The sequence below is a fragment of the Capra hircus genome, chromosome 1 (assembly GCF_001704415.2).
Source record: "Capra hircus breed San Clemente chromosome 1, ASM170441v1, whole genome shotgun sequence".
NCBI classification, from domain to species: domain Eukaryota; kingdom Metazoa; phylum Chordata; class Mammalia; order Artiodactyla; family Bovidae; genus Capra; species Capra hircus.
The window spans coordinates 36,867,910-36,892,404 of record NC_030808.1 but is presented as its reverse complement, the minus strand read 5'-3'; positions in this window follow the sequence as shown (position 1 = coordinate 36,892,404).

Genomic DNA, 24,495 nt, shown 5'->3' with positions numbered 1-24,495 from the left:
GTTCACGCATGGATGTGAGAGTTGGACTGTGAAGAAAGCTGAGCACCGAAGAATTGATGCTTTTGAACTGTGGTGTTGGAGAAGACTCTTGAGAGTCCCTTGGACTGCAAGGAGATCCAACCAGTCCATTCTGAAGGAGATCGGCCCTGGGATTTCTTTGGAAGGACTGATGCTAAAGCTGAAACTCCAGTACTTTGGCCACCTCATGCGAAGGCTTGACTCATTGGAAAAGACTTTGTTGCTGGGAGGGATTGGGGGCAGGAGGAGAAGGGGATGACAGAGGATGAGATGGCAGGATGGCATCACTGACTCAATGGACGCCGAGTCTGGGTGAGCTCCGGGAGTTGATGGACAGGGAGGCCTGGCGTGCTGCGATTCATGAGGTTGTGAAGAGTCGGACATGACTGAGCGACTGAACTGAACTGATTGCATATATAAAGGAGTTGGTAGATATTGTTTCATGAAAGTCAAAATTTCAGAGCCTATTATCTCTGCAATCTGTAGGTTTGATATGATTGTAGTATGGAAACGAGGGTTTGTTAGACAGAGACTTGTGAATTTCTAGTGATGGCTCGTGGGTTGTGAGTCTAGAGTCTAATCCTTTTCTAAGATTAGAGTTCAGATTTATTGCTACAAATAAAACACTGCCTATTTTTTTTAAAAATAAGTTATTCATAGAAAGCAGAATAAATATACACTGCTGGCTTTCTTCCCACCGGTTTTGCTTTTTAAAACGGGATATATTACGAGGCAGTTAGCAGGAGACAACTGACACACCACATTTTGGGGTGAGGTGGGCAGTAAAGCAGTAAGTGGAAGGGGAGAAGCTCCTTGAATAATTTACTGGTCTCATAAACTGAATTCTACCAGGAACTGTTAGATTCAGTTGTCACACCCTGAAAGAGTTTTGGTTTGCTCTGGAGGAAGTGTCCAGTGGGTTTAAAAGAGGGTTTCTGACACTCAAGTCACAGAAGGTGTGGAGTGTAACACTTCCACTTACCCAGTCACACCAAATTAAAAACAGAACTGGGGAAGAAGTAGGCTAGCAACTCTAAATTATGCAGGAACAAGAGGTAAATTAGTGAACCTCTCTGGCCATCTGCACACATTTAAAGGTTGAGAGAAACAGCTATTATTTTGATGAGTGCACGAGAAATGCAGTCACATAGCTTATAGAATGTGGGAATAAAGCAAACATTTATGGCATGTTTATTACACGTGTCATACAGTGTTTTAGTGCTTTTCTATATCACTTATAATCCTTGATGCCTTTTGTGTCGGGCCTTGTTATCATCATTTACATCAATGAAAAACTGAGCTCAAGATAAGGTCCCAAGATAGTAAAATGCCCTTCGGGGTCCAAAGCTGGCTGATTTAAAGTCCAAAATGCCTAAGGGACTTGGAGAAATTTATATGCTATTGTTCTAGCAGCAATGAGAAGCTTCCTCCTGGAGTTATTGTGGGGGAACTGCTCACTAATTAAAAGGACATTAAACAACTTGTAAATAAAATTTAGTGCCTTTTCATTTATTTGCTTCAACACCACCTGCCTTGAGCCGGTGCCAAGGGATGTTCTGTGTGTGGTAGAATAAATTAGGAATAAATGAGTCATAGTATCCACCCCTAATAAAGAGGAGAGGTGGACATATGAATGAAAATTACAGTATCATATAAAAAGGGCTAGAACATAGGTGCCTTAGCTAAAAGTGTGAGCTCCACCTGATGTTATTCTTTTAAATGTGTGTTTTTAGAATTTTTTTGAGACAAACTTTATACACAGTGAAACAGACAGATATTATATGTAGCATTTAATGAATTTTAATGCAGCATATGCACCTGTGTAACCAACAACTAAAACCAGACATAGGACACTTTCATCATCCCAGAAAGTCCTCCCATGTCCTTTTTTATTCCTTTCCTATCCCTTAGCAACTGTTCTAATTTCTATCACCACAGAATTTCAACTTGAACATCATGCAAATGAAATCACTTAGTATATTCTTTTTTCTTTTGATATAGCTTCATATTATCAGTAAAACATATCAGAAATTTGGCTCCAAATGTTGATTGTATCCATAATTCTTTCTTTTTATTGTGGAGTAGTATTCCATTGTGCAAATATACCACAATTTGCTTATCCATTCTTCTGCTGATGGATATTTGGATTGTCTCCAGTTATTGGCCAATTGTTATTTGATATCTGGCTCCTTAACTCGAGCAGTTTTTTGCTATACCAGCTATGTATTTATTCACTCATTTATTATATTTATACCTACCATCATCCACTAACCAATATGTCTATGCAAAATATACATTTAGGGTGAGATTATTTGTTTGTGAATGTGGACATATGTTCATAATTTTAATCATTTTTTGATAGCTTTAATATTTTAATGTTGATATATTAACATATCTGATCAGATTTTCATTGATTTTATTTTGCAGTGTAATCAGTGAGGTTCTTATACTAGGATTAGCAATCATGTAATCCTTGCCATTTGTCCACTTCGTGTAGGTTTAATTTAGTTGAACTGAATAGTACAATTTGTAAGTTCACTTATTGGTTAAAATTGAGTATCATAATCTAAAAGTCCTCTTTCTGGTGCAAATGTAGACTACTACATACATCAATAAAACGAAAACAAAGCATAAATGAAAGAGTTTGTCCCATTTCTCTTACTTGTAGATGTTCCGCTCATTTCTCATCCCCTGAATACTGTAGATGACGTGAATATCTGACATATATATTGTTTTACTGAGGGGACTAATGTCAAACTTAATACTACTTATTTCTTTAATTTTTTTAAGTTTAGAAACTAATTATAAATGCTAACATTTTCTGCGCTCTACAGCGGTTTGGTTTATTCACATCCTGGAGGGCCTGTACTTTACTTTAGAGACACCTGATGTAGAGTGTGGCTTAGCAGAAAAACTGGACCAGTTAGCAGTCAGAATGCTCATTTTGAAACTATATCACACTCCTGGACTCACTGTAGAACCCCATACCAGTCACTCCATATCTTTTGTACCTCAATTCAAGATAAGCCATTAAGACTAAATAACTTCTAAGGTCTCCCTGCACCTAGCACCACACGTCTTTCATTCATTTCTGTCTTTGTGTCCTTTTCATCTTCTCAGGAGACCCATCTCCTAATGTGATCTCCCTCTTATGACAGTGATGCCCTTTCGTAGTATTTGAGACAACACTGTGGGCTCAGTCTCTGGCATACCTTTCCCCCTGCCTATAGTTTAGCTAAACGTCCTGTTCCAAAAAGACTCCCAAGAGATGTTCTGCCAAGGGCAGTATGTAAGGGTCTAAGATAAGCAAACCTGTGCCCCACCCCCCCAGCTGGTAAGATCCTGAGGCAAATGTCCAAAAACTCTAGGATGAGAAGTAGTGAAAGTCCCTCAATCATGTCTGACTCTTGCGACCCCGTGGACTGTAGCCTGCCAGGCTCCTCTGTCCATGGGATTCTCCAGGCCAGAATACTGGAGTGGGTTGCCCCTTCCTTCTCCAGGGGATCTCCCTGATGCAGGAGTCGAACCCAAGTCTCCTGCATTGCAGGCAGATTCTTTACTGACTGAGCTATGAGGGAAGCCCTAAAGATGAGAAAAAGAAGACAAATTGCTACAGCATATACTTACTCTCCTAGAAACAGTTGGCAGTATTCAAAATGTGCTTAGAAATGGGTAATAGCAGGAAGGTTTATCTTATTGTTTCCTTGACCAGGATTCAGATCTCTTTCTCGTGCTAACTACTCATTATTTTTCTGAATACTCAATGAGAAAGTTGAGCATAGTTTGGAAGATCATTACAATAGCTGGCCACTTAGAGTACTTTGAGTTTTGATCATCATCTTACCATTGAATGTCTGAATTACTAATTTTAGGAAAAGAAGGATTGCACATAATCCTTGCAAGAACTATAAAAATCAGGATTAGAAGAGTGAAGTAAGATTTGAGAAGGAAGCTAGATTGGACTTTGATCACATTGAATGTCTTGCTGCTGTGTGGGGTTTTATCTTGTAAGCAATGGCAAACCACTGATACTTTTTGAGTTGGTTGAGACCTAGTTGTAAACCATGTTTTAGGGGAAAAACAAGATTGCTGATGATGTATAAGGTAGAATGTAGGAGTTAAAAACAAAGTAAGATACCTACAGGATTTCATGTAGTGATTGGGAGCAAGTGGAATGGAAAAACTGACGTAGGTCTAAAATGGAAAAAATTAACAAACTGATAAGTGACCAAATATTAGGAGAAGGAAAGAAGAAAGTGTTACTGAGATAGTGTAAAAATGACTTCCTCTGAGAACTTACTTACAAAACAGAAAGAGACCCACAGATCTAGAGAATTAACTTATGATTGCCAGGGGAAGGTTGGAGGGAAAGGATAGCTAGGGAGTTTGGGATGGACATGTACACATTGCTGTATTTAAAATGGATAACCAGTTAGACCTACTGTATAGCACATGGAACTCTGCTCAAAGTTATGTAGCAGTTTGGATGGAATGGGATTTACGGGGAAAATGGATACATGTCTGGCTGAGTCCCTTCAATGTTCCCCTGAAACTATCACAACATTTTTAATTGGCGGTACCCTGATTTATAAAAATAAAAAGTTTTGAAAACAGAATAGTACAGAATTACTTCCTCTGAAACTGATACATTTAAATACAGTAATTGTAAATACAGATAAATATATGTAGCATATATATAACATAAATATGTGCAGATATGCTTTATCATTTAAATTCTACCAAAACTGAATTTTCTGAAGGAGAGAATTATTATGTCTCAGCAAAAGTAATGCAAGGCGGATACTAATGAAAAACAAGAAGCCTTGCTCTCACCGTATTCTTTCCATCCCCTCTGGCAGTGCTGTAATGAGGACCTATTAGTATTTTAGTTGTCACCAGCTACTCATGCAAACTACATTAATTTTGTTGAAAATGGTCATTAGCAAAGTTAATTATTTTTAAAGTGTTAACTGATTATTGTGTAAGTGTTATGTATTCACTAATTATTATTCCTTTCCATTAATTATATATAATTACCTAATTCCTAAAAGCAGATGATTCCTGTTTTGCTATGCTGTTCACTTCTGTTAATTTGGCTTACCAGATAATCCCTTGTATTAAAGCAGAGCCATACACATGAATGTTCAGAGTCATTTGATAAACATTAACTTGTTAATCCTAATGACTTCTTGATATCAAAATGAAAAGCTTTATTTTGCAAGCTTGTGTCTTATAGTCACTGTCAAGTTCACAATTGAATAATATCTGAATAAACAAAGATAACGAAATCATATATAATGCTGGATAATCTATGGGAATTAGTTCATTTGCCCAATCAGGAAGAAAAATAAATCAAACCTGAAATACAGAATTAAATTATTCTTATCTTATAAATACAGAAGATTCAAGGATCATAGTTTCAATGTGAAGAGTAAGTAAATATAGACAAACATAAATATAAGTCAAGTAGAGGGAGATTTTATATCTAATGCATAAACTCAAATTAATTTTAATTATAATTTGAGGTTGTAATAATATGATATAATTTGTTGCACCTTGTAGACATAAACGAATGTTGTGTGAAATGATTTAATATTGTACTATTTAGTAGTGTGCTTTTTTTTTTTTTCCTATTTTCAGCATATCTGTCTTCGGTAGTTCACCACAAATGTTAAAATGATGGGTTTGAGTGTCAACAAATTCCATCTGTTACTCAAAACAGCATGTTTCCTTCCTTTTCTTATGCTCTAATCCCCGCTATAGACACTTATAATTTCAATCCTATTTGCAGTATCTCTTTTTCTCAAGATACAGGCATCAACATTTTATAAAAGTAGAAGCTTAGAAGAAAATGTTTTGAGAAGCAGAATAGTGAACAAGTCACTATGGGATGGAATAAAACGGTTTAGCCTGATGTTTTCTGCCACTTGTAGTATGTTAGCACACATTTCAAAGGTCATTTCATAGCCTTCCAACAAGTACTTTAGGGAAGTGGGGAGGAAGGGTATTTTAACACTCAGCTTCTTGCTGTGTCCTCACACAGGCTCTCTGTGCTCATGCCCTTGGTCTTCCTTCTTCTTATAAGAACACCTTGTAAGGATACTAGATTAGGGTCTCTCATTTTTTTTTTTTTTTTGGCCTTTTTCTCTTGAAGTATAGTTGATTTACAATGTTATATCAATTTTAGGTATACAACATAGTGAATTATAATTTTTAAAGGTTATAGTCCATTTATAGTTCCTGTAAAATATTGGCTGTGTTTCCTGTGCTATATAACGTATCCTTGTAGCTTATGTTATACACAGTAAATAATTTGTACCTCTCGCTCCATTACCCCTGTCTTTTCCCTTCCCCTTCCCACATCCCGACTGGTAACCACTAGTTTGTTCTCTATAATTGTGAGTCTGTTTCTTTTTTGTTGTTGTTATTTCACTAGTTTGTTTTATTTTTTTAGATTCCACATATAAGCGGTATCATATAATATTTGTCTTTCTCTAACTTATTTCACTGAATACCATACCTTTCAAGTTCATCCCTGTTGATGCAAATGGCAAAATTTCATTCTTTCGAGGATCACATTTAATCTTAATTGTCTCCTTAGAGGCCCTATCTTCCAAATGAGGGGTTGGGGCCTCAACATGTGAATTTTGGAGGAGCACAATTCAGTTCATGACGTTCTGCCTTCTCATTCCCAAAATTCATGTCCGTCTCATATGCCACATACTTGACCTGTCCCAACAGTCCTCACAAATCTTACCCATTCCAGCATCAATTTCAAGTTGAAAGCCTTGTCTAAATTTCATGTAAGTCAAGTGCAGGTGAGATCTGAGGTACAGTATTTCCTGATTCACTATTCCTCTCCAGCTGTGAACCTGTGAAATTAGACAACTTATATGCTTCCAAAATACAAGCAAGGTGGGACAGGCACAGGACGGATGGTCCCATTCCAAAAGGGAGGAGTTGGAAATAAAGATGGACGACAGGCTCCAATCAAGCAAAATTCCATCAGGTTGTAAAGCTTCAAAAGAATCCTCTTTGGCTCAGGGCTCTGCGTCTGGACTCAAGAGTCACTGCCACATTTCTAGGTGGCAGTCTCCCCTCTGCAGCTCTGCGGGGTGGTCTTGCCCCTGGGCATTAGGAAGCAGCATCCTGACCCACAGACACCGAGCCAGCCTTACCTTCGGAAATCACTCGGGAAAGAGTCTGGCCCCCAGGGGCTGTGGTAGGAATGAGATTCCTGAGTGTCTCCGAATTGCCCTCTTGATCATCCTTCCCTTTCTTTGAAGAACACTAGTTCAAAGATGGATAGTTCTGTTGTCCCATTCATTAGAATCCCTGAAATCCAACAGTGTTCCTTTATTTGTCCCACTTTTTCTGTCCTCTTTAATCCCAGCTGGCAATGTTTTTGTCACATTTTTAGTTAGTTTGTTTTTTTTTTAAACAGTAATGCCCTACTCAGAATACCAAAATCTGTATTGGTCTGCTCAGGTTGCCATAACAAAACACCCCAGACTAAGTGGTTAAAACCACAGAAACTTATTTTCTCACAGTTCTGGAGGCTAGAAGTCCAAGATTAAGGTGCCCACAGGGTTGGCTTCTGGTGAGTTCTCTCTTTTCCTGGCTGGCAGAAGACCACCTTCTCCCTGTGTTTTCACATAGTCTTTCCTCTGTGTGTTCATGGAGGGCAGTGGGGCAGTGGGAGAGAGAGAGACGGCCAGAGGGAGTGCATGAGTGCACCTCTAGTGTCTCTTTCTCTCCTCATAAGGATGCTAGTCCCATCGGATTAAAGCATCATCCATACCACCTCAGTGTTAACAGGGGCAGCTAGAAGGCTAAGGGCTGGAATCTTTTACTCACACATCCAACAACTGATGCTCGATCTGGGATTTTAGCAGGAACTGTTGGCTGAACACCTACAAGTTCCACCTGGTGGGTAGATTCCAAGTATGAGTATCCCAAGCGCTCAAGAAAGTCCAGCAGAAGCCATGTAATCACTTACAACTAACTTAACCTCAAAGTCACACAGCATCACTTGTGGGAGAAGTGAGAAAGCATGAGTCTCTCAGTCGTGTCCAACTCCTTGCAACCCCATGGACTGTAGCCACAAGGTTCCTCTGTCCATACACTCTTCCAGGCAAGAATATTGAAGTGGGTAGCCACTCCCTTTTCCAGGGGATTTTCCCAACCCAGGGACTGAACCCAGGTCTCCTGCATTGGAGGTGGATTCTTTACATTTTATTTAAAGTACCACTCTCTTTCAAGTAGGAAAAATAGACTCTACTTCTTGATGGGGGAATGGCAAGGATATGAAAATATTGCTGTGTAACCAGGAATTTTGCTGTGGCCATTAAAAAAAAAACAACATTCTGCCACACTGTGTATGGTTAACAGACTTTGAGGGGTATAAATTGGAATCTTCTCTCTGGTTTACCACTAATCACATCTTCTCTAGCAGTACTCTATCATAGCAAGTAATCAATCATAGATACTCTTTTTTACTTCAGAATCACCAGAAGGACAAGGACAGAAGCCAGAAGAAATTTATACATAGGTCAGCAATTTACAGATTTATTAGATATCATTTATATTAAATCTAATGTACCTACTTATAAAGGGGCTTCCCCCATAGCTCAGTTGGTATCTGCCTGCAATGTAGGAGACCCTGGTTTGATTCTTGGGTTGGGAAGATCCGTTGGAGAAGGGATAAGCTACCGACTCCAGTATTCTTGGGCTTCCCTTGTGGCTTAGCTGGTAAAGAATCTGCCTTTAATGAGAGAGACCTGGATTTGATCCCTGGGTTGGGGAAGATGCTCTGGAGAAGGGAAAGGCTACCCACTCCAGTATCCTGGCCTGGAGAATTCCAAGGACTGTATAGGCCATGGGGTCCCAAAGAGTCACACAAGACTGAGCAATTTTTACTTTCATTTTACCTACTTATAAAGAAAAGTAAGAGCTTTAGCATAAACTTTAAAAAAATGTATTTTTAACCTGGAAGATGGCTGGATGTAAGAAACAGAAGTATAATAAACTGCTTTGGTAAAGATTTTGAAAGCAAGTTAAAGCTCCTAAATTATTATAGAGCTAAATGTTACAAGTTGAGGTAAACATGGGACACATTTTTTCAAGTGAGTGTGTTAAACTTACATAACTTCTTGAAATTACTATCTCAAATATTTGTTAAAATTTAATAATATATTTAATAAAATAATAAATTTAATAAAAATGTTATTTTGACTTGATTTTGAGCATTTATTATTTTAATTAATGGTCTCTATAGAACTACCAATTTTTTCAGTGTACTAATTGACATCATATTACAATGATCCTTTATTCCAAAACTTCGTTACAGAACATTGCAAAGGAAATCTGAAATCCACTGTAAATCCTTTGTAACTAATGTCTTTTTTTCCCTCAATCACTCTCCTTACTGCTTCCCCTGATCTCACTGTCTTCCTCACTTTTTTTCTAATTAAGGTGACACAATGTAGAGAAGGCATTCATAAATAGTTAAGTGTTCTTGAGGACTTCCCAGGTTAGATACCGATTAGCCTGTGGTGGTCATAGAGAAACACAAATTGATATTTTGTGCCCCAACAGGAACTGGCTGTGGGTTTGTCTTCACTTTGACTGGCGCCAGACAAAAATGAAAAGCAAAGTTGTGTTGAACCACATAATAATTCTGATGGGCATTAACTTTGAGTTTGTCCACAAAGAAGATGAATTTGTGAGTTTCAGAACACTGGATCTTTTGAGTAATAAGTAAAAACATAAATGCTGAAGTTGACCAGCACTATCTTTTAAAGATATTATTTTCGTATGTGACATGCAATTATTTAGCTTAAAACAATTTTAGTCGGTTCTGACTGCTCTAACAAATGATCATGGATTGAGTGACTTAAGTAAGATGCATTTATTTTTCACAGTTCTACAGGCTGGGAAATCTAAAATCAAGGTGCCTGCTGATCCAGTGTCTGGTGAGAACCCATTTCCTAGTGTAGGTGGCTGTCATTTTGTTGTTATCCTCACATGGCAGAGTAGAGAAGGAAATGGCAACCATGCCAGTATTTTTGCCTGGAGAATATAATGGACAGAGGAGCCTGGCAGGCTACAATCCATGGGGTTGTAAAGAGTCAGGCATGACTGAGCAACTATCACATGGCAGAGAATAGAGAAGCAATTTCTCTTACAAAAGCACTTACCCTGTTCTGGAGGAGTCTGCCCTTAGGACTTCCTCTAATGCTAATTCCTGCAAAGGTCCCACCTCCTAATACTATCACATTTTGGGGGTAGGGTTTTCTTATGATGAATTTTAGAAGAACACATTCAGTCCATAATAGACCAGTAAGTGCTTGGATGAAGATGGGAAAAAGAAAATCTGAAATATCAAACAATGAAAAAAATGAGATCTACAAAATGAGTAAACTTCATTATTGAAACAGAACAATTTGATCTCAGTGTCTGAGATACTTATTTATAATCTACCGAAGTTTATCATTTCTCAGTAGGTTCTCATTCTTATTTTATTTCACATGATAGAATGACATGCAGACTAAAATGTTAGAGTACTTTAAGGAGCAGACTGTTGCATGCCATCTGGATTTCAGAGAATAATTTATTCAACACTAAATTTTTCTTGGACTAAAAAGATAAATAAATAGATAGATAGATAACAACCAAACTTATGAGGACAGATTCTTATTTTAATTTGGAACAGATCTACCCTTAAAAAATTTGTCAACGAAAGCATACAGATTGAATCCAATTTATTTTATTGCAATTAAGTCATGAGAGGACGTTTTCCACACTATCCCTTAAGAAATAAACAATAAGGTAAGTTACTTGTTACACTATTTATTTTCCCAATATGAAACTAATTAGTGAGTTCATTCTTTCAACAGCTGTCTCTGTTGTTTAGGATTTTCCTAGGAAGATCAGGGCCACTGAATAGAAAATAGACCTTAAAAATCTAATAATAATAGTAGAAAAAGCCCACGAAGTATGTCTGAGGAATTAAGTAAAACAATAAATAAGTCATTTTACAAGACTTCAGTGATCTTGAACTTCCTATTCCTCTTATCCACATTGAGGTGGTATTGGTTAGTGTCGATGGGAAATCTTACTCTGAAATGGAAAAATATTAGCAACAAGTCAACCTCAAAGGGTTCAATGAGTTTGAATAAGTATTCTGAGTTCAAAAGTCTGTTGGGATCTTAATTAAACCTCCACAATCTACCAGAGCAGACCAGAAACTTAGACAGAGCTGGCTTTTTTCCAGTATTGTCTCAGAATCATCTTGCTCCTATCAAAATGTTAATTTCTAAATCCCCATAAACTTTAATATCTTTTCCATTCATTCTCAGTGGGTGTTCCTTCACGATAGGCTTAGTAAAGTTGAAGGTAAGTTTATATATGCAGAAGATATGCAGTGGTAGGTAAAAGATGAAAATCTAATGTCAAAGAGGCAAAACTCAGAGTTTCAAAATCTTTGACTCAGAGTGAATATGAGAAACAAATGGGAATAAAAAAGTTAAATGTTCTCCAGATCATACAAAAATACATGGCATCAGGTAAAACTGTATTAATAGGTTATATACACTAAACATTACTTAATTGTGTCTTTATAAAATAATTCAATTCTTTGTCAATTACATCTCAATAAAGCTGGGAAAAAGTTACCTGTTAGCTCTTTGGTTTGCACTGCCAAGCATAATTTATCTATTATTGATTCCTGGTTTCATGTAATACATACAAAATAATTTTCTTACAGTGATGTGGAAGTTGGGAATTCTGAACATCAATATTTCTTGCTAATCTTTCAAACTCCCCTCATCTTATAAAAACCAAATCTTAAAGAAGGCTGTCTTCCATCCAGAGTAATTCTCTTTTTCTTGATTTTATTGATTTCAGCCATGACAATCTCAGTATCCATGCTTGTATATTCAGAGTTTAAAAAATTGAGAAGAGATGGAGAATAGAACTAGCTTTCTAGTTCAGTTCAGACGCTCAGTCATGTCTGACTCTTTGCAACCCCATGGACTGCAGCACGCCAGGCTTCCCTGTCCATCACTAACTCCCAAACCTTGCTCAAACTCATGTCCATTGAGCCAGTGATGCCATTCAACCATCTCATCCTCTGTCATCCCCTTCTCCTTGTGCCTTCAATCTTTCCCAGCATCAGGGTCTTTTCTAATGAGTCAGTTCTTCCCATCAGGTGGCCAGAGTAGTAGAGCTTCAGCTTCAGCATCAGTCCTTCCAGTGAATATTCAGGACTGATTTCCTTTAGGATGGACTGGCCTGATCTTCTTGCAGTCCAAGGGACTCTCAAGAATCTTCTCCAACACCACAGTTCAAAAGCATCAATTCTTCACTGCTCAGCTTTTTTTATGGTCCAACTCTCACATCCATACATGACTACTGGAAAAACCATAGTTTTGACTTGATGGACCTTTGTCAGCAAAGTAATATCTCTGATTTTTAATATGCTCTCTAGGTTGGTCATAGCTTTTGTTCCAAAGAGTAAGCGTCTTGTAATTTCAGTCACCATCTGCAGTGATTTTGGAGCCCAAGAAAATAAAGTATCTTACTGTTTCCATTGTTTCCCCATTTTTTTGCCATGAAGTGATATAAGTGGATATCATGATCTTAGTTTTTTGACTGTTGAGTTTTAAGCCAGCTTTTTCACTCTCCCCTTTCACCTTCATCAAGAGGCTCTTTAGCTCCTCTTTGCATTCTTCCATATAAGGGTGGTGTCATCTGTATATCTGAGGTTATTGATATTTCTACTGGCAATCTTGATTCCAGCTTGTGCTTCATCCAGCCCGGCATTTCACATGATGTACTCTGCATATGGACTTCCCTTGTAGCTCAGCTGGTAAAGAATCCACTTGCAATGCAGGAGACCTGGGTTCAATCCCTGGGCTGGGAAGATCCCCTGGAGAAGGGAAAGACTTCCCACTCCAGTGTTCTGGCCTGGAGAATTCCATGGACTGCATAATTCATGGGGTCACAGAAAGTCAGACACAACTGAGTGACTTTCACAACAACAACTCTGCATATAAGCATATAAGCTTAAAAAGGCAGGTGATAATATACAGCCTTGACATACTCCTTTCCCAGTTTGGAACCAGTCTGTTGTTCCATATCCAGTTCTAACTGATGCTTCTTGACCTGCATACAGATTTCTCAGGAGGCAGGTAAGGTGGCCTGGTATTCCCACATCTTTACGAATTTTCCACAGTTTGTTGTGATTTACAGAGTCAAAGATTTTAGCGTAGTCACTGAAGCAGAAGTAGATATTTTTCCGGAATTCTCTTGCTCTTTTACTCCTACATAATTTATCATTGGATATTCTGCTAACATTTTTGGGGGGACTTCTAATAAAATATTTGACTCAGCAAAGGATCATTCATGAATGATGAAATTGCTAGATGAAAGAGTGCTACAGATATTTATAGGATGCCAAAATGTCATCACAAAGATTAACTGTCACAAACGGAAAAAGATGTTACTTTACAGAGGAGGGGTAAGGCCATCATCCCTTAAACAGGGAATTCGATGTTAGCATCACAGATGGTGCAGACATTGTGTGCTTTTCATTATGATGCATTATGAGGAAAACAACATCACCTAAAGTATTATGTGTCATCACACTCCAACATAACGGTTGGTTCTTAATTGGCTTCTTGTTTGAACAAGACATTTTTAGATCATTGGGAGAATTCTAAGATGAACTGAGTATTAAATGATATGTAGAATAATTGTTTGTTAAGTATAATAATAGTATTTTCTTATTCAAGGAACTATTATTTCAGGATTATACATAGTAATGTAATGACCTATTTAGGGGTGAAATGTCATGTACCTGTATTTACTTTAAATTATTACACACAAAAATAGATTAAGTAAATATAGCAATTGTCAATTGTTAATGGAGATGATATGTGTATTATTTAGGGTTCTTTAGAGAAATAGAACCAATAGGATGTTATGTGTGTACATGTGTGTTTATATTTATTTATTATAAGGAGTTGGCTCACACAGTTATAGAGGCTGGCAAGGCCAAAATCTGTAGGATGGGTCAGCAAGTTGAAGATATGATACAATCTGAATGCTGTCCTCTGGCAGAATTTTCTCCTGCTTGAAAGAGGCCAGTCTTTTGTGCTGTTCAGGACTTCCGTTGCTTAGACAAAGCCCATCCACAGTAGGGCTTTCCCTCATAGTTCAGTAAGTAAAGAATCTGCCTCCAATGCAGGAGACTCGGGTTCAATCACTGGGTCAGGAAAATCCCCTGGAGAAAGAAATGGCAACCCGCACCAGTATTCTTGCCTGGAGAATCCCAGGGACAGAGGAGCCTGGTGGGCTACAGTCCATGGGGTTGCAAGAGTCAGACATAACTTACCGACTAAACCGCCACCACCATTCACACTATACAGGGCAATCTGTTTTACTCAAAGTTTATTGATTCAAATGTTAATCTCATCCCAGACACCTTCATAGAGACATCTAGAATATGATTGGTCAAATATCTGGGCACTGTGGCCCAAACAAGTTGGTGTGTAAAATTAACCATCATAATGAATATATGGGAATTAGTTATATTATTCTTTCTACTTTTATAGAAAATTAACCATCTTCAAAGTAAAAACTTTAAAAATTCAAAAAATTAACTTGTGAGTTTTCATTTCCTATGAAAGGGTAGCAAACTGAAAATATATTGTTTTACAAGCTTTTTTATAGCATTACACAGAGGGGAAAAAAAGAGGAAAAAATGGAAGACTTTGATGTATAAAGTAGGAAAAACAGATGTGAGAGTACAAGTGGTTTAGTTTTCTGGTGTATTTTATGTTGCATCTGTGAGGAAAATGAAAAAAAAAGTTTCTAATCCCATAGAAGCTCTCAAGAGAATGTTTAAAATTATAAAGCCCAATTAATTACTTCATTCAGTAATATTTTATATGGACACATTTAAACAAGGTTTGATTGGAGAAGGAAATGGCAACCCACTCCAGTGTTCTTGCCAGGAGAATCCCAGGGACGGGGGAGCCTGGTTGGGTGCTGCCTATGGGGTCACACAGAGTCGGACACCACTGAAGTGACTTAGCAGCAGCAGCAGCAAACAAGGTTTGAAATAAAATCTTGTAGCCTCATGGCTTACAGTGTTGAGACAAATTTCATTTAACTTATTTGAATGCTGTCTTCAGTAATCGCAAAAGGAGATGACCCATCCCACCTGGAATTCTTGGAGGAGAGATGAGAGATAGGATGTCTGCTCTTGAGATTTCTGACACAGATCAAGTTGGAAAAAAAAGAAAAAACACAAGCTAAATATCTGTCAGTCTTGTTTGTGATAATAACCAAGGCACTTAGGTAATGATTTTGAAAGAGATAGTGCCTAAAGCAATGATTTAAAGCAAGACAATGGGACAGCTGGAAAAACTGCAGATTGGAGTTAACCGTACTTTCTGAAGAATTGCCACTGGTAGGAAAAAGGTGTGGGTTTCCCTGGTGGCTCAGAGGTTAAAGCATCTGCCCACAATGCAGGAGACCTGGGTTCAATCCCGGGGTCGGGAAGATCCCCTGGAGAAGGAAACGGCAACCCACTCCAGTATTCTCGCTTGGAGAATCCCATGGACAGAGGAGCTTGGTAGGTCGGAGGAGGAGCCTGGTAGGCTACAGTCCACGGTGTCTCAAAGACTGAGCGACTTCACTCACTCACTCAGGGAAAAGGTGTATGCCCGGGGCCCTGGGACGGGACAGGAAGCAATGTCTTTTCTTCCCCTTGGTTTTCCAGGTTCCCTCTAGCGCCGTCTGTTGGCACAGTTCAGCAAAGATCCAACCAGGTAAAGCCAACTGTTCCCAGTCTTCCAACCCCAGGATCACAAAAAGCAGTAAAAAGTTTAAGTTTAAAGTTTACTATCCAGATGCCTGTCAAATGTGATATGAGCATTTAATATAGTTAAGAATTTTATCTCGAGTAAAATCATGTCTTTTAGAATACAGAATACGTTCCAGAAAGTGTCAAGCTTGTCTTCCTCTGCAGATTGCCTTTGCCATTCTATATTTAATAATCCTTCCTTTAAAATGGAAGAGAAGGAGAAATGGGAAAGAGCTGATATAAGAATATATAGAAATTATAGTATGAAGAGAGGATTAGAAACCATGCCAATCTCTAGTCTGTATTCTGGGAAATGTAGATTTCTGGGGGACAGAAACATCTTTGTGATCTTTAACACGGTACTCCATTGCTCATCAAACCTTCCTTCCGAAAGTGCCAAGCACAGAAGAAAATATGTTCTAAAAAAAACTTCTACAAGCAATTTTTGGGCTTTTTATTAAAAAATAAAAGTCTACCTCATTATATATGGTTTATATATAGTTCCTTATTTTAGTACAAAATATTGCTCTGCCCCCATTTTTAAAGTGCTTCAAGTTTTAATCTGTGATTTTGAAAAACAGTAGTACACAGCATACACCCCATGCACACATCGTTTAAGAAACATACAGTGATGCACATACCACTCAATGTAAATAAAAATATATCTAGAGACCCTCACATTAATCAATATGATCATAGGTGAAATACTTGTATTTGTGTAGAAAAATCACAGAATAGTCGTTTTGAAGACTACTATTATGTATGTCTCATCAGTCTATCAAGTCTTTGGCAAGTTACTTGATTTTTTTGTGGATTATGTTATCTTATAAATGGTGGCAATGCACAGTCAACTTAGTGGACTCATGCTCAAGCTCCAACTCTTTTCCAAGCACTACACGTTTAAAATATTTACAATTCTATTTGATAAGTATTATTATTTTCATATAACAGAAGAGAAAACTAAACTTCAAAAGAAATAGAAAAAGGAAAGATCAAACGCATTCAGCTAGGAAATAATGACACTTGAATCAGCTATTCTGTCTTCAGTTGGGATAAAATGAGTAATGTAGTGATTATACTTGTAAACTATAAAGTGCTACATAAGTCTAATAAATTCAAGAAAATTCCTCACTTAGCTTTCATCATTTTAAATTAAGAAAGAGATTTTTAAAAAATCTCCTGACAAGCTTGTGGGCAGCAAATCTTAACTCCAAAATTCAGTCCTTTAAGAGGAAAAATAGTGCTTTGTCTTTTTTTCACCCTCCAACTTAATTTGCTATGATTTGTTTTATTATTTTTTTTGAGGTGTGTTGAAATTATCCTAATAATCACTCAGTTTTTCACTCCCTAAAAGTTTCATGTGAAGAAAGAAGCAATATTCGTTAAGATCACTTCAATGTATGTTTCATCCTCCATAGAAATGAGAAAGCTCCACTGTCACAATATAACTCATGCTTATAATTCAAGTGTTTGATTGCATTTTTCAACTGGCAGTGTCCTCCCCAACCCTACTTTTAAAAACTACTTTTTTTTCCCCCAAATCCTAGTTCACAATTCAAATACCCCACACTTCTTAAATTTATTTTTTGTTTGAATTATTCCATCAATATTTGGAGTCCATGCTACATTATGTAACACTTAATCATGTAATAATAAAAATGTTCACTCTAAAGAAGACTGATTTTAAGAACAGACAATATTTGATGGTAATACTTCAATTTTGTTCACATTGCTACCTTTTCTCAGTGTATTATTATTGTTTTTCTGAGGGGATTATAAACACTTTAAAGTAAGTTTTATTTTCATTATTAAACCAAAAGTTTCTAGCAACAGCTGTTACATGTGGTTGCTCCACAAATTTAACTAGCATCATTACTTCAGCAAAATTTTATTATCATAATGGTTCTGCCCTTTAGACCTCTATTCATATAGACCCAGCTTCAACCTCTACTAATAACATTCTCTTAAAAAGTACACATAATATTTAAAAAGTTGAAGGAAAGAATGCATAAGAAATAATAAAATAATATCTTCTATCCTTTTATTGAGTTTCCATAATTATTTCAATAAAAATGTTTAAATGCTGTTAAGTTAGTTACTTATAGGAATAAATATGTAAAAAACAAATTGCCTCAGAGGAAATGAATCTCATTTAAAGAAGTCATTTTATTATCTGGGTAGTAATGACTAGATGAACAGGTGTTTTTCTTTCTTTGTCCAAGGATGTCCCTCAGTAACAAAAGAATATCCATTCCTATATACCACTTCTATATTAACAAAAAAGCAGGGTAAAGTTTTTGTTAAAGTTGAAAGGTAGACTGTGTAAGTGTCAGCTTTCCATGAGGCTTTCCTTTCAGTCTGGCAAAATTCAGGTCAATAAATCTGAGGCCCATCTGAGATTGGTCTCATAGATCAGTCATAGTTGGGGTCAGGTCCAGATCAACTTCAGGCTTCAATCAGTGTGCTGACCTGAATAAATTCAATCAGAAGGCTTCATTCAGTCCCAACTGAAAAAAAAAAATCTTTTAAAAAGTAAAAATCTCTTTTAAAACATCTACCCTCATACTTACAAGGGATATCAAGAGAAAAGGAATTGTCAGAGTAGATCATGATCTTGATACCACATTCTTGGAATCAGCTTATCCAGGTAGGAGTTAAAGCACTTCACTGTATAAACTGTAGAAGAAATTACAGCCATTGCCCTGCTAAACCTTGGAAGAAATGAAGAATTTCAGTCTTTGATGCTGTCAAACTGACACTATTCATCATCCTTGAATTGGCTTTTGGCTTTAAAATAAATAAAACAAGCCAGAGCACCCCTTCAGATCCCCATAATAAAGGCAACTCCCTACCCTAGCTCATCTTGGTTTTGGAGCTGAGAGCTAAAGAAAGATTCCAAGTTGTTAATACTCCCAAGACTGCAACCAACACCGAAGTCAAACAATCTTAAGGAGTTACTGAACTAGGTATTGATTGTAAACACTGAGTTCGTTTGTTATTTGATTTTTCAGTTTTCTAGGATCAAGGTGAGATTCACATCTCTCCAAAAGAAAGCATGCTCTGGTTCCTGGAAGCCAGAGTTTACGTGACTTGAGTTCATTTGAAGAGAATAATTTATAGTGGCATGAATAAATAATAGCAGGGAGTTCTGTCTAAACAAGATATATTCTGAGAAAATGTTTGGTCCCCATTGTAACATCTCCTTTTATGCTACGAGTGACTTCCAGAACAAAATCATTTCAAAATCATTCAGATTTTTAAAGGTTGGATTTCTTAAACAGTGTCCTGGTATCGCTAAGAGACACTTATGTTATGATCAACTATCTCCTTGCTAAGCGTACTTGGTAAACTTGAAAGCAGGTGATTTACAAAGGGTATCAGAGTGACATTTTGCCCTTTTATCAGATCTCTCTTCAAGAGAAAAAAAATAGATCTATAGCCAGTGAGTTTTTTTAGTACACCACAAACTGACTTGTTTGGTGTGGGAGAGAAAATTTGTGCATCTTCAGTTTGTAGGTGGGAACCTCCCCAAATATTACAAATTCAGCCCTCCTCACTGCTGCTGCTCATTATGTCTGTACTGAGGATACTTGCAGGTTCTGTTTCCTTTTGTGCACATTAAATCTTTAACTGAACAAACTCCTTTAAATTAATCTGATAGCATTTAAGCAGTAAGCACTGTCCTCTTGAACTCTCTCTTTTGCAGATTAGACCTTTGCTGTTAAGGGGTTAGTAAGAACATTTATGTTACTAACTCCAGAAATATAGGCTTAAACACTAATTGTGTGTTGTTGAGTCACTAAATAGTGTTTGACTCTTCTGTGACCCCAGGGACTGTAGCCCACCAGGCTTCTCTGTTCATGGGATTTTTCAGGCAAGAATACTGGAGTGGGTTGCCCACTTTCTTCTCCAAGGGATATTCTAGACCCAGGGATCGAACTCGCGTCTTCTACACATGTCTCCTGTACTTCAGGTGGATTCTTTACCTCTGACCCACAAGGGAAGCTTAAAGACCAATTAATGTGTTTTAATTCTAAGGGTTCAAAAACCTAAACAAGAAGATGATTAAAACTAGCTTTTATTTCAGTAAATGACCAAACAGAAAAGAGAGTTGCATAGCTCAAAATGAAGAGCATGGAAGAGGAGTGAAGAACTATTAATTTGGATCTCATTCTGCCTCGTACTAGCTGTGGGATCTGTGAGCAGGTCCCTGAATCTCACTTTTCTTATCTGAAAAGTAAGGATAAAGGGTTGAGAGCCTATCCAGCAATAAAATTCTATGGTGAGCTAAGGTCCCACATTGAGCTATTTCAGATTTTATTATCCTAAAGGGAGAGCAATAAATTTCCTTCCTGTATGCAGTGCTCTTAGTAGAGGCATTTGTGAATAATAGAATTTTATAATAATCTGGTTCCATGCTTACTTATATAGACCATTCCACCAACATCTTTGGCTTCCAGAAATCTATTTCATTCTGACTACTGAGTATTAAAAATTGTATCTGTAATTACAATGTAAGACTAAATTACATTAAAGAAGATGTTACTGAAATCCAGCAAGTTTCTGGATTTCAAGTGTTAGTTTATTACCTGAAGGAATACAGGTGGATTAAAAGTCTTATTCTGCATGTTATGTAATGTATCTCCTGCTGTTCATGTGTTGTGGTAGGCTGAAAAATGATCCCCCAAAAGATAGCCACTGAAACCTGTGAATGTTATGCTGTGTTGGTGTTAATCTCAAAAATAAAACAGCCATTGATTTTACAAGCAAAATAGTTTTATTTAGAAATAGCAGAGAACTGTATTTGGTTCAGACAACCGATGGTGAATCATAGGCAAGTCCAGGAAACAAAGGAGAGAGGCTTACTATTATTAGATTTTAGGAGGAAATTGGGTAGGGCTATTTTGAACAAAAGTTCAATGGAGAACAAAAGTTCAAGATTGTGGCTTCTTATTGGCTGCAAGCAGTGGCTAGTGTGTTGTCGTTGGGGCAGGGAGAACTCTTCCTTCTTTTTCTTAAAAGCAGGAGATGAAATTCCTGTGTGAAAAATGTTCCTCCCTGTAGCAGAAGAAAGGTAACATTCTTTTCATCATGGGTAAGAAATTGATGAAAATGCTAGCAAAGTAATGCTCAAAATCCTCCAAGCCAGGCTTCAACAGTCCTTGAACCGAGAACTTCCAGATGTTCAAGCTGGATTTAGAAAAGGCAGAGGAGCTGGAGATCAAATTGCCAACATCTTTTAGATCATAGAAAAAACAAGAGAGTTCCAGAAAAACATCTACTTCTGCTTCAGTGACTATTCCAAAGCCTTTGACTGTGTCGATCACAACAAACTGGAAACTTCTTGAAGAGATGGGAATATCAGACCACCTGAGCGGTCTCCTGAGAAATCTATATGCAGGTCAAGAAGCAACAGTTAGAAATGGACATGGAACAACAGACTGGATCCAAATAGGGAAAGGAGTACATTAAGGCTGTATATTGTTACCGTGCTTATTTAACTTATATGCAGAGTACATCATGAGAAACGCTGGGCTGGATGAAGCACAAGCTGCAATCAAGTTTGCCAGAACTATCAGTAGCCTCAGATATGCAGATGACACCATCCTTATGGCAGAAAACGAAGAGGAACTAAAGAGCCTCTTGATGAAAGTGAAAGAGGAGTGAAAAAGTTGACTTAAAACTTAACATTCAAAAAACTAAGATCATGGCATCTGCTCCCATCACTTCATTCAAATAGATGGGGAAACAATGGAAACAGTGAGAGACTTTATTTTTGGGGCTCCCAAATCACTGCAGATGGTGACTGCAGCCATGAAATTAAAAGACACTTGTTCTTTGGAAGAAAAGTTATAACCAACCTAGACAACATATTCAAAAGCAGAGACATTACCTTGCCAACAAAGGTATGTCTCGTCAGAGCTATGGGTTTTCCAGTAGTCATGTATGGATGTGAGAGTTGGACTATAAAGAAAGTGGAGTGCCAAAGAATTGATGCTTTTGAACTGTGGTGTTGATGAAGACTCTTGAGAGTCCCTGGGACTGCAGAGATCCAACCAGTCCATCCTAAAGGAAATGGGTCCTGAATATTCACTGGAACGACTGATGCTGAAGCTGAAACTCCAATACTCTGGTCACCTGATGTGAAGACTGACTCATTGGAAAAGATCCTGATGCTAGGAAAGATTGAAGGCAGGAGGAGAAGGGGACGACAGAGGATGAGATGTTTGGATGGCATCACCGACTCAATGGACATGAGTTTGAGTAAGCTCTGGGAGTTGGTGATGGACAGGGAGGCCTGGTGTGTTGCAGTCCGTGGAGTCGAGACAGCTTAGGGTGAACGCTGTCGGATTTATGATCTCCAAAGAAGAAGATTTAGCTTCGGGACCAGAGACCAGGCTTGACCACTCAGGGCTCCTGTGTGGCACAAGTTTTATTACAGTGAAAAGGGACAGAGGAAGCTTCTGACATAGACATCAGAAGAGGGTGGAGAGTGCCCCACCTGCTAGTCTTTAGCAAGGGAATTGCTGCTAAGTCACTTCAGTCGTGTCCGACTCTGTGTGACCCCAGAGACAGCAGCCCGCCAGGCTTCCCCGTCCCTGGGATTCTCCAGGCAAGAACACTGGAGTGGGTTGCCATTTCCTTCTCCAATGCATGAAAGTGAAACATGAAAGTGAAATTGCTCAGTCGTGTCTGACTCAGCGAACCCATGGACTGCCGCCTATCAGGTTCCTCCATCCATGGGATTTTCCAGGCAAGAGTACTGGAGTGGGGTGCTATTGCCTTCTCCGAGCAAGGGAATTATATACTTTTAAATTAGTTATTACAATAAATCAAAAGAATGTCTCAAGCTTGTGAAAATTTTACCAGACCCACTCCCACAATTTACATTTTAGGATAACAGGATTAGAATATAACAATTGAAAAATCCTACTAGACCCACTCCTATAATTTAGATTTTAAGATACCAGGATTAATTAGAAGTTTCTCAGGAAGGAGAAACTGTCCTCAAGCAGGGTACATTGTTGTTATATAATCCCAAATACAGAGTTTAAACTGAGTTGTTTGTTGTGTAATCATCAGTTCTGGGCTTAAAGAAAAAAAAAGAGTTTTATGTGACTAAGACTAAGGCAAGTAGAGGGGGGAAAAAACGAGTTTTTCTTCCTCCTCTTTGAGAACAATCCATGGGGTCACAAAGAGTCAGACATGACTGAGCAACTGAAATGACTGATTGACCAAAGACTGTGTACAATGTAAGTTTGGATGCCAGAGATTTGTTAAGCAGCTGGGCTTTAGACATCTTTGTTTCTATTTTGTTTCTATTTTGCATCTCTTACAGTATACCCATATTTAATGATAATTTAGTTTTAGATACTAGTTTTAGAAAAACTTTGTGATGAGGGCATGGTGTGACACTTTTGATGATGAAGATTATACGTTTGAGGTTTTCCTTTTTTGGTTTCTAGGAAGCTGACTATGAAAATAAATATTTTGTCTTAATGAATAGAAAATAAAAATGCTACATAATTGGTCTTAAGTCCAGACAGCAATCTTTTAAAGAAAGTCATCCAGAATACTTTGCCATCTACATCCCAAGAATTTCATGGGACTCTATTCCCTGTAATCAACTCACTGTCAAATTAATATATATAACTTAAAAAATGAGTATATCATATGACATAGTTAAGAAGCAACTTTATTTTTGTCTCCTACTGACCATTCAAAATGTTTTCAGGGATGCTGTTCGTTTGTGTGTGCATACTAAGTTGCTTCACTTGTGTCTAACTCTGTGCAACCCTATGGATTGCGGTCTGCAGGCTCCTTTGTCCATGGAATTCTCCAGGTGAGAACACTGGAGTTGCCATGCCCTCCTCCAGAGGATCTTTTTGACCCAGGGATCGAACCCATGTCTCTTACATCTACCTGCATTGGCAGGTGTTATATGCAGGTGCTATGATTTTTCTATCATTCTGTTATAACAGGTCTTCCATTAACTTTATGTTTAGGACATAGTCTCCAATTAGTAAATAGAGTGTCTGGGCTGACATTAGTGAAGACTACAAGCTTGATTTACTGTCAAAAAGTCTTTTCTCCGTCTGCAGATTGCAGCCTCAGTATGGAAGTCTGTATCAGGGAAGGAGACATGCTCGGTTTCTCCTCCTTTCTTCCACCTGAACCACCACATCAACCGCTCTCACCACTTGTTAGCGCCCTCCATTGTTACCCACTGTTTCTTATCCTGCAGGTTCTGAGGGAGGAGGAGGAAGGAAGTAAAGTGAGGGATTTGGAGAGATCTGACTTGAAGTTGCACCATTATTAGCTGACTGTGTGCCCTTTGGGTCCAGTGTTTTCTTTCATGAGCTTTGAGGGGCCCCCGTGTTCCCTTCACACCAGCAGATGAACCACTAATCTCTTTTCTGGGAGATCATGAAGACTTCGATTCCTTCTTCAGATCTGGGCATCCAGCCTTTTTTGGCTGAGTTCTGTTTGTCCCAGAAAACCTTGGGATAGCACCCCAGATAACCCCCAGGCTGAATCGGTTGTCTTGACTACCTCTGAGAGAGCAACTCAGTAGTCATAGCAGAAGTCCCCTGATTCTCACT